General features: G+C 39.5%; 1 long non-coding RNA gene across 1 annotated transcript; it reads left to right on the plus strand.

The window, feature by feature from the left end:
* Positions 1–532: 532 nt before the first annotated feature.
* Positions 533–11032, plus strand: LOC120437498. The gene is made up of 5 exons (XR_005611176.1): positions 533–585; positions 885–1037; positions 5718–5789; positions 7143–7229; positions 10361–11032. It is a non-coding gene; the product is annotated as an uncharacterized LOC120437498 (long non-coding RNA).
* The last annotated feature ends 452 nt before the right edge of the window (positions 11033–11484 follow it).

Raw genomic sequence — 11484 nt, forward strand, 5'->3', positions numbered from 1 at the left:
GACTGTGAGTCCCAGCAGCTCTCAGATCTTTAAAGGAGACTTTGTGTCTCTGAGCTGTGAGGAGGACGACAGCTCTGCTGGATGGACTCTGAGGAGAAACACAAGCAAACAACAGAGGACTCAGTGTGGAACAGATGGGTGGGGGAAACCAGCTGGTTCTTCATGTAAGATTGGTATAACAGCACCTCATGACAGTGGAGTTTACTGGTGTGAGTCCAGAGAGGGTCCCATCAGTAACAAGGTTAACCTGACAGTCACTGGTAAGCTGAGTGTGTGGAGTTAGTGTTGATGAAGCTGTGTGTAAATGGATGAAATGCTGTAGTTTGTCTCTGTGTTGAGGTGGATCAGTGATCCTGCAGAGTCCTGTCCTCCCTGTGATGGAGGGAGATGACGTCACTCTGCTCTGTAAAACAAAGACCACTCCCTCCAACCTCCCAGCTGCTTTCTATAAAGATGGCTCCCTCATCAGGAAGCAGCCTACAGGTCACATGACCATCCAGCATGTTTCCAGGTCTGATGAAGGCCTCTACAAGTGTGACATCAGCGGTCATGGAGAGTCTCCATCCAGCTGGATCACTGTCACAGGTGACACACTCACCTGTCTGTGTTTCTGCAGCTTTCAACATTCACAATGTGACAACAACTTAATGACTGTGTTTGCTCAAAACCTACTTTTTAACTACTGATTTTATCTACTGTTCTGATATTTGATTTTATATACTGTTTTGTTTGTTTGTTTGTTTGTTTGTTTGCTTGTCTTAATCAAATTTAAATCATGCTTTTTATTTGTTTTTGTTTTTAATGTCTCTGTAAAGCACTTTGAATCACCTTGTTGTTGAATTGTGCTATATAAATAAACTTGCCTTGCCTTGCCTTTATTTTAGACAAACACACCACCACACCTCCACCTACATCCACACCTCCACCTGGTTCCTATCTTCTTCCTGCCTTGGCATGTGTTGGATCAGTGTGTGTTGTGGTTCTACTGGTGTTACTGGTTCTGCTGCGGAGACGATGTGTTCACAGGAAACCTGAAGGTGAGACTTTGACACCTGGATTTGTGTGGTTTGGTTTTAGGGAATGATCTAGGCAGTTATTAAATTTGTTTTGTATTTACACTTCAAGTCTCTGCAAGTAACTTTGTTTCACATTACAAATTTAGAATTTCTTTCACCATTTATTTTGATTAAAGGTTCAAATAGAGAATTTCTATTGAGTTAGTTTGCTGTTAAATTTGGACCATTTGAAAGAGGTAAAGCTGCAGGAGATGACATCCTAGAAGACATCATATACAGCGATGTTAAGATGTCACAATAGACAAACAAACAAAGCAGAGGTAATATTGTGTTTTATATTTTTGTTTGGATGAACTGATTAAACTTTATTTTTATAAAATTAAAATACTAACATGCAAACTAAATAAAAAAAAGTAGAATACAACTCAAAAGTGGAACACAAACTTCTTGCATCAACAGCAGCCATATTAATGGTCAGATAACTGCATTAAAAAGCTCCAACTGCATAAATATGGTTCAGATTTCTTGTTGAATGACTAATTAGCTGAGGTGAAGCATGGGAGACATCTAACAGCTCTAGGTCTAATAATGCAGACTAAAATAATAATATTGTACCTTGTATAGATGTCATGAAAGGTTAAATCAAAAGAAACAAAAGTTTAAATAGTTTTTGTCACAGGCTGTGAATATGTTTATTTCTATTGTAAAGCTGCACATTTTAACACAGGAGTCTGTGGAGACTGACTTACTTTTGCAGCCAGTCTCAAGTGGACATTTGATGAATTACAGTCTTGGCATTTCTGCTTAATTCTTCTGGAATTGAGGGTGTGATATCATGTAATTTGACTCCGCTTTAGTATAGTTGATGGGTCTGTCTAGCACAACCGCTCGCTGGAACGAGACAATTCTACTACACAGCAAAGCAAGACACAAGTAGGCAAAGTTCTTTATGTTGCTCGTGCACGAGGGAGAGAACTGGACGAGCGCCGTTCCTTCGCCTGACCTCAGTTGCTCTTGTCTGCTCCCTCGTAACACTGCTCTTTTATTGAGGTTACATGAATATGCATAGGTTCAGATATACATGTGGACAAAGAATACATCATCTGTGTGTCGTGTATGTATGTATGTATTAGGGGTGTAACGATACACAAAATTCATGGTTCGGTTCGGTTCGATACTTTGGTGTCATGGTTCGATATTTTTTTGATACAAAAAAATGTTTATGTCTTTTTAATTTGTCATTTATTAAAATTATAAATATATATTTTAACTCAAAAGTACAGTTTTTAAATGTAATGTTGCTGAAACAACAAAATAATTAAAAAATAAAATAAATCTATCTGATCGAGAAATCACTCACCTTTGGAAAAGACAGTTTATTACAGAGAAATGGCTCTTTCCAAAATAAAAGCTATACTATACGCTTCTTCTGGGCCATACTCTCAGCAGCATATTAAACATATGAGGTCCCATAAGAAGAATCATGTGCTGACGGCTGTCTAAATGACTCGGGTAAAGTTTGTAGCATACGTGCTTGTTGTTTTTGTCTGCTTCCACTTGTCTTTGCACTACGATGATGTCGGCGTAAATGTGCAGTCATATTCGTTGTGTTCCCACAAGTGCTGTCAGAGTTAATTTTGTTAAAATGACATTAACGCCATAACGCCACAAATCTCTATTAACGAGTTACCGCGGATCGCGCCGTGCGTGGGGCTGGACGGCGTCAACACGTTATCAAGCTAACTGCGCTAACGCACTAGTTCCCACCAATTGATCATTGCGTGGCACATCCAACATACTGTTTTACTTTTGTCCATGACGCGCTTACCATCAGGGTTATACTTCACATGAAAACCAAAATAGTTCCAAACGCCAGATCTGAATGAGGGTGGGGGAGGCTCAATTTCGGCTAGCGTTGAGGCAGTTGCCATGTTGCAACGAGCTTAGCTTCTGTCTTGCTAGCTTGCGCTGCGCTCAGTGGATCTGCACTCGACAGTGCAGCCTAGGCAGAGTAGTCGAACGCAGATCCACTGAGCGCTCAACACAGACAGCATCGTCAGAAGAAAAGTTGATAAAATAAATAAAAAATTTTGTATTGTTCGATACATATGCGTACCGAACCGAAAGCACTGTATCGAACGGTTCAATATCGATACGAGTATTGTTGCACCCCTGGTATGTATGTATGTATGTGTGTGTGTGTGGTTTCAAGATGTGACCCCGTGAAGACTCCCCTAAACCTGCTGGTCTGGAAGTCCAGCAGTTCATCTGAACAAAAGGCACTTATACTAAAACAGATGTACGTGTGTTTGCTATACCATATATCAGTAAGAGAAGATACAACCTCTCTCATGACCCTAGGAGGTGTGTGTGCATGCCAGAGTGCTCTGGAAGGCACACAGAGGGCGTTTATCAATATGCGTACTTGTGCGTACTTGCGTTCTCGTGTACTCGTGATACGTCATCAGTCGGAGACCAAGTACTGTTCCAATTGGCACGCATCACGCCGAGAACGCGAAAAAGTCCCGGATGTGTTCTCGATCCGCCCATTTTATCGAGCATGCATCGGTGTAGACTTGGGACAGCTATGTATCCCAGAATGCATTTCGTCCAAAACTCAACAGCGGACTCCCGGCACATCGTTTTCAGGCCCCCGCCGCCGGACTTCTCACTACTCAGGTTAAAGAAACCCCAGCAGCTGTCTATAGTATTGAGTGTCCACTAGAATAGAAATAAAAGCGTTCTAACATCTCACCTGCTTGTTTTTATTAAGGTATGTACACGTATGTACATGTACACTATTTTTATTAATAGAGGTTTCACTACTGAGGTTAAAAATGATATACAAGTCACTTAGATCACTTCTAAATGTTAATGTTTGGTTTATTTCAGTGTTTTATTTGTTCCTGAGTAAACCGGTTTGGCTGTGATTAAAGTTAAGCTTCATAACATGTTACTCACAGTTAAATTAAGAGGGGACGGCAGTAAAACTCCGGACCTGTGACATCATCACGCACGCAGGTGTTCCGACTGTACAAATCACGAGTCCGTGCTCGCATTTGAGAATTGAGAAACGGCCGACGAGTCCGTGCTCGCGTTCTCGGCAGGTACGCATCTCCGTGCGTTTTCGGTGGTGCGTACTCACCGAGAGCGCGCGTACGCATCGCATCGTGCATTTGGGCATTGATAAACGGCCAGAGTCTCCACAGACTACTACGGATCAAACCTCCATTATTATGTAATCGATTATAAAACTCTAAGCATATATGAGTAAATATTTCTAAGCATAAATGACAATCAATATAAACCTAACAATAGTATATATAAAATAGACCTATTGTGAAGTCCTGAAATGGAGATGTTGTACATGCACTAAATTTATGTCTCTCTGTATTCATATAGAAAGCAACTTCAAAATACCTTCCGTAGAACGTAACACATATCTGCAGAGTGGTTCGACTTGCTTGTGTTAGAGTGTAGTGAACAAGGACTCAAAATGCAAACACAGAGAGTCAAGTGGAGTTGAGCAACAGGCGAGCCCTTTATTGAACTGATGAGTTGGCAAAACACAAATGGGAAAGTCAAAAGAACAAGGTAATTAAAACTCTTTGTGTCTAGGAGACACTAGGAGATGTAGAACAGAAACACAAACAGGGACAGAAACAGTACAGAAGTAACAGAATGACAATAACAGTGTGATATGCAACAAGCGGGAAGAGAGCAATATAAATAGAAGGAAGGAAAATCAGGACACAGAGGAAACACCTGGGAACAAAACGAGACACAGGTGAATAGAATCTAACTGAGACTAAAGATTAGCAAATTAAACTGGAAACTGTGAACAGCTGGAATCCATGAATACTTGAGACCCCCTCTAAATTCTCTTATACTACCTATTTTAATACTTTAAACACCTTCTTATCATGCTTAGGCTCTTTGGCAGAAGCCTTAAAAGGGCAAGGCGTTAAGGAGGCATCTAACTGCATGATTAAAAAAGATACACAAAGATTAGAAATGAGACAGGTACACATGAATGCAGTGAAACACTCAAACAGCAGGGGTCTATGTGATGAACTGCAGAGATACAGGCTTAGGGGGTACAGCCAATCAAGGGCAATAAATAACATGAAAATAATTATTAAATTATATAAGGGATGAGAACTTTATGACGCATGTGAGAGGTGGTCAGAAGTGTAAAAATGTGTGCTATTGTGAACAAGAAACAAATATTATATTTTTTAAACTTTTTTATTTTTATCTGATTTTTTTTATTGGACAAAGAAAAGTTTGTTGTTGTGTATTGACTGTCTTTCTGTGTGGTGGATTGTGTACTTGTGGTCTGTGGTTAACTGAAGCTAACAGCTCTGCAGTCCAGCATCCTGTATGAGATAAAAAAAAAAAAAAGTTGAACAAAAAGGTGTCACGTCACCTTAGATGGTGTGATATTTAGGTGTTGAATTTAAAAACAGAACAAGAAATTATTAATAACTGGATGAAGTTAAATTACTTAAATTGTTAATATTTTTAGTTTTTATGGCCTCACATGATGACCACATACAGCCATTCTATCGATGAGCAGTGAGGTTGTAAACGTAATTTTGATTTTTAATTTGTGTTGCTTGAAAGTTTTTTTCTGCCTGCACTGATGTCCTGTGTGTGTTTTACTGTGTAGAGACTGATCCAACTAATTTGTCTACTCAGCAGTGAGAACTGAAGACGTCATTTATGAACAAATCATCATCAAAGAGAAGAAAAACAGATCAAAGCCGAGAGGTAAGCTGCTCTTCCTTGTCTCCATCATGATTCTCTTCTTGGACAGAAGTTGAGGCTTTAAGTTAAGCTGTAGGCTAACATGAAAAGGCTAATGCAGTAATGGCCAGTAGCTCTAATAAATAAACAAAAAAAAAAAAAAAAAATCACGGAAGGTTAAAAATGTGTGAACTAGCATGAAAGCAATCCTGTTGGACTTGGAGGTCTATAAGTTTAAAAATGATAAAAATGCATTAGCCATCCAACTAAGAATATGAATTAACAGTTACTTCACAGAATTTAAAGCATCCTGTGATGACAAACTAAAATGTGAACAATGTATTTTCGGTATTCACACCTTCCACACCCTGATGAATGGGGAATAAGAATATATGTACACTGCAGAAGAACTCTTCATTCACATGGAAAAGTTCAATTTTCCATTGCCAGGATTCATTCATGAACAGGAAAGCTGGTTTTCACATGTAAACAAGTCATTCAGTATTTGTGTCTTGTGCACCTCTTATGTTATTCTTGTCAGAAACACTTTGAAATGTTGTGTTTTTATTGATGTGCTGGTGTGACAAAAGTAAAGAAACAGAGTTGATACAATGCAGCTAATAAAAAACTTGACTAAAGCACCCAACCTATCTCTATCCAAAGTCAAGACCAGGAAGAAGCACTGACATGGCTCTCTGCAGCTTTCACTTGATATATGCTATATGATGATATAAGACTGTTTTCTTAGCGCCGCATTTGGTTTTAACTTAATGGTGTTCACGCTGGTCCACCTTAACTCAATCAGAAGTGAGGTTGGTTGTAACTTTTGGCCGTGCCATAACTCAACATGTGAGCAAAATGCCCAGATGTGTCTGCTGTCTTGCTTAGGCACAAACATAAGTTGTTAGCAGGGTGAAAATGTTGTTGGAATTAAATTAATAAAATGTCTGAAGAAAGAGACTAAAGAGACCAAATGTCCTTTAATGCAATGAAACAAGTTCTGCATCTTTAACCACAGCTGTTATTTCCTGTTGTTGATTGTAGCGTAATGCTGAAGGGTCTTCTCACCACTGTGTGTTCTGGTTTGTCCATGTGAGTGTTCATGCTGTGAGAACTTGTTTGTTTGGTGCTCTGTGGTGAAGTGTGTCAGACTGCACTGATACGAAGGTGTAATCTCTGTGGTCGTTCACCTTCGTCTTTACTCAAACACCTACAAGTCCAATGCAATTAATTCTTGTTTCTCAGCAGAGGTGTAAAGAAGAAAAAAACTGTGAAAACCTGCTGCTAGTTGCAGAAGATATAACTTAATCTCTTCATAATTAAAATAAAAAAATAATGTTGGAATTAAAGTATAATTTGTGTGTGTTTTTCCTTCAGAGTGTGATCCAGCTGTAATCTACTCAGCAGTGAGAACTGAAGAAATCAGCTATGGGCAAATAGCTGTTACACCAAAGAGGAAAAGAGGTACAGCTGCTCTTTATGTTCAACTTTGGACAGAGACAAGTGTTACTGGTCCGCATGCTAAGCTAAGCTAACCACATCGTTTCTCAAGCTTAGGACATTAAACACTTATCGTCATCAAAATGCAATATTGATTTAAAGTATAAAAAAGAACGTACATAAAGTCAAACTTTATTGTCATCTCTGCTATTCACAGTACAGTATATAGAGAGACGAGACAACGAGGTTCCAGTTACATTCAGTGCAAAAGAACAACAACAAAAGATACAGCAAGAGCAAGAAAATAAATAAGTATAAAAACTGGGGTAAGGGGAGTTTATACACTTAGAGGTGAAGGGTCAATAACATTCTAAATATTTATTTGATTCTCTGTTAAATTTGTAATTTTGCTTATTTACAAAGAAATGTTTTTTATGTTTTCATTTTAATGGAGAAAGACAGAATATTAACCAAATAAATAAATAAAAGACATTAATTAAAGTTATAAATTGATATCATTGAGGGAATAAGTATTAGACCCCAATTAAAACTTGATTTAGTACTAAAGGGGTGGCCAACTCCAGGCCTCTAGGGCCGGTGTCCTGCAGGTTTTAGATATCATTACCAGGCCTCTGGAGAACTTCAAGAAATGTTGAGGAGGTAAATTAGCCAGGCAGCATGGTGGCACAGTGGTTAGCACTGTTGCCGCACAGCAAGAAGGTCCTGAGTTCAATTCCAGCTTCAATTCCAGCTGTGTGGAGTTTGCATGTTCTCCCCCGTGTTTGCGTGGGTTCTCCCTGGGTTCTGGCTTCCTCCCACAGTCCAAAGACATAGGTTAATTGGTCTATCTGAATTGCCCATTGGTGTGAATCTGTGAGTGAGTGTGAATGGTTGTCTGTGTCTCTATGCAAGTCCTGCAACAGACTGGCGACCTGTCCAGGGTGTACCCCACCTCTCGCCCTATGACAGCTATGACCGGGACAGGCTCCAGCGCCTCCCACGACCCTGGAAAGGATAATTGGAAGCAGATGGATGGTAATTTAGCCAATTGAATCAGCTGTGTTGGATCAAGGACACCTCTAAAACCTGCAGGACACAGGCCCTGTAGGCCATGACTGTAGTACTTGGTGGAGAAGTCCTTGCTGTTAAGGATAATACTAAGACATTTCTTTTAGTTGGTCACCACATTTCAGGAGGGATTTTGGCCCACTCATCTTTACTGAAACTCTCTAAATCCTTTAGGTTTCTTGGCTTCACCTCAAACGTCAATAGATATTTTGTAGGACTGAGGTCAGGAGACTGGCTCAGCTTTAATGTGCTTCCGCTTTGTTTCCGTTGTTGAATGTTTTGGGTCATTGGCATACTACAAGACCCATCCATGACCCATCATCAATGTTCCGATGGAGGAAAATAGGTTCTCTTCCAAGTTTTTCCTGTACATGGAACCATCCATTGGGCCCTTAATGAGGTGAAGTTGTCCTGTACCCCTAGTAGAAACACAGGCAAAAATCAAAATGCTACCACCTCCATACTTGACTGTGGGGATGGTGTTCTTTGGACATACTCAACATTTTTCTTCCTCCAAACAGTGGATCGAGGTAACGCTGGGTTGAGCTTCCAAATTAATTTAGGTTTCATCTGACTGCAGCTCTATCTCCCAAGCCTTCTTTGAATCATGTCAGTGTTCACTGGTAAACTTGAGACAGCCTGTACATAGGACTTTTTGAACAGGGGAACCTTTTGGGTGCTGAAAAGGTCAACAAATTATGACATAGCATGTTACCAATGTTGTTCTTGGTGACTGTGGTACCAACTGCCTTCAGATCATTAACAAGCTACTCCTGTGTGGGCTGATCCACCATCTTTTCTCATGATCATATTTACCACATGAAGCAAGATTGTGCATGGACCTCCAAACAGGGCGATTGATGTTCCTTATATTTAACTTTGAGTTTTGCAAAGCTTCTCTGGGAATAAGCAGAAGTGTTTTATATTAAATATGGAGATTGTGTATCTATTATCCTGTCCTGTAGAGTGGAAGCAGACAGTTTCATTTCAGTTGTGGCATAAATTATAGCCAAACAAACCAATAGCAATAGTTCTTAATCCATATACTTCCTTCAGAGCATTAGCTGTAGCAAGCCCCATGCACTATGCAATACTAACTACTGCATTTCCACATTATGACAATTTAACACACACTAACTGGCTGCAATAAATCTGCTGATGTTGCTGTGTCTGGATGTTCTTTTGAATCTATCTGCAGCTTTTGACTCAGTAGAAGCTTTTTTTGGTCACCATAGATACCGTCTCATCATATGCAGCTCACAGTACCTGTGGTGTACCACAAAGTTCAATTTTAAAACAGTTTTTTTCTGTTTACAATTTACTGGGTCAGAATTTACACACCCACGCCTCAGTTCACTGCTACACAACCACTGTGCACTACTGCTCACCTTTACTCTCTGAAACCTCACTGCTCTCTCACCCAGTGACCATGTCACATAGGGGGAGAGAGAGAGAGAGAGAGAGAGAGAGTACTGCTTATTTGCCAGCAGAGGAAAACATTCTTACTAATTAGTAAAATATTTTCCGTAAATGTTTTGCTAGACTCATGAACATGTCCATTTTCTTAGCTGCTTATTTAGTTTTGCCACGTGGGGATGTTCACCCAGTTGTCAGTCGAAGAGGTGAGGTATACCTTTGAAAGATATTCAGTCTGTCACAGGCTGTTTTTTCTGAGTATGAAATGTGGCTAAATCTTGCAGCAAAATCACACGACAGCAACTAAATATGTATCCAGCAAACAAATCCTAGTTTATGAAATCTCCACCCAGTAATGAACAGAATCAATATTTTACAGTTTCTGTTTTTATGTTTTTTCTGTGAGAAGCTAGAAAACAGCAAAATATTTGACTTTTAGTGCCGCTGAATATAGTTGATGCAAATGTTTCAGCTCTGTGGGTTCCAGGTTTGACATTTTGTATATTTTAAGACAGGGTGGGCGGTACAGAAGCCCTGTAAGTTTTGTCTGAGCTGGTTCCCAGTAAAGCCTGTGCTGTGTGACACAGAGAGGTGGAGATTAAAGCCTTGATTGAACTACAAAGCTTGTAATCATGTTTCCTGTTGTTTGAACTGTGTGTGTTTGTGTTCAGACTTTAAACCAGAGCCAGACGTCGTCTACTCTTCACTGAAGTAGTCCACCAGTCCAACCACTGACGTCCAGCTGCTGGTCTCTAACTGGTCCCCCAGCACCTCAGACCAGGGGACATCCACATGTTCAAAATATTTTTTAACATATTTTATTTGTTTTCTCACTTATTTAGACTCATATTATTAAAATAAAAATGCTGTGTCAAGGCTTCTGACTGACACGCGCAAGCGAGAGCACATATCCCCTATACTTGCCTCACTATACTGGCTGCCAGTAAGTTTCTGAATTGATTTTAAGATCTTGACGCTGGTTTTTAAAACATTGCATGGACTAGCTCCTATTTATCTTTCTGATCTTCTAAACTGGGATACTCTGGTGAGATCTTTGAGGTCTGCGGACCAAATGCTTCTAGCTGTCCCCAGGTCTAGGTTAAAACACAGAGGAGATCGGGCTTTTGCTGTGACTGCTCCGAAACTGTGGAATAAACTGCCTTTACATATCAGGACCTCTCCAACCCTGGATACTTTTAAAACTTGTCTAAAGACCCATTTTTACTCCTTGGCTTTTAAGTCGGTATGAGTCTGTCATTATTTTATTCTTATTATTTTCTTATCCTTGATTTTACTTTCCTTTTAAATTTTATCTGATTATTCTTTTGTAAAGTTGTTGTTTTTAAAAGTGCTGTATAAATAAAACTGATTTGAAAAATAAATAAATTAAAAACACATATCTTACTGACTTTTTCTGCCATGGTTATGCCAGATTATGCCAGATACAGTTTTGTTTTCATTTCTTTTCCTCGTGTGGTTCTGTTGGTTTCACTGAGGTGCAGATGGAAAATTTGACTTCTTCCGGTTTGGTGGTGGCTAACTGAAGCATGCGTCATTTTACTGCAGAAAAAAAAGAATGAGCATCAAACCACAACAGAAGCAAAATTCAGTGAATATAAATGGCAAAGAAATGTTTTTGTGCTGAGTGTGTGTAAGGTGAGCTCACCTAGAAACAGACCAGCAACATTCATGTAAAATTGTTATATTTTATTTATTATCCTTTCATTCAATGCGTCAAATCCAGTAGTTTGAACTGAAAACAGAGAGCTGAGTGTCAGTGTCTGATAAACAAACG

This window comes from Oreochromis aureus, linkage group 3 (assembly GCF_013358895.1).
Source record: "Oreochromis aureus strain Israel breed Guangdong linkage group 3, ZZ_aureus, whole genome shotgun sequence".
Taxonomy (NCBI): domain Eukaryota; kingdom Metazoa; phylum Chordata; class Actinopteri; order Cichliformes; family Cichlidae; genus Oreochromis; species Oreochromis aureus.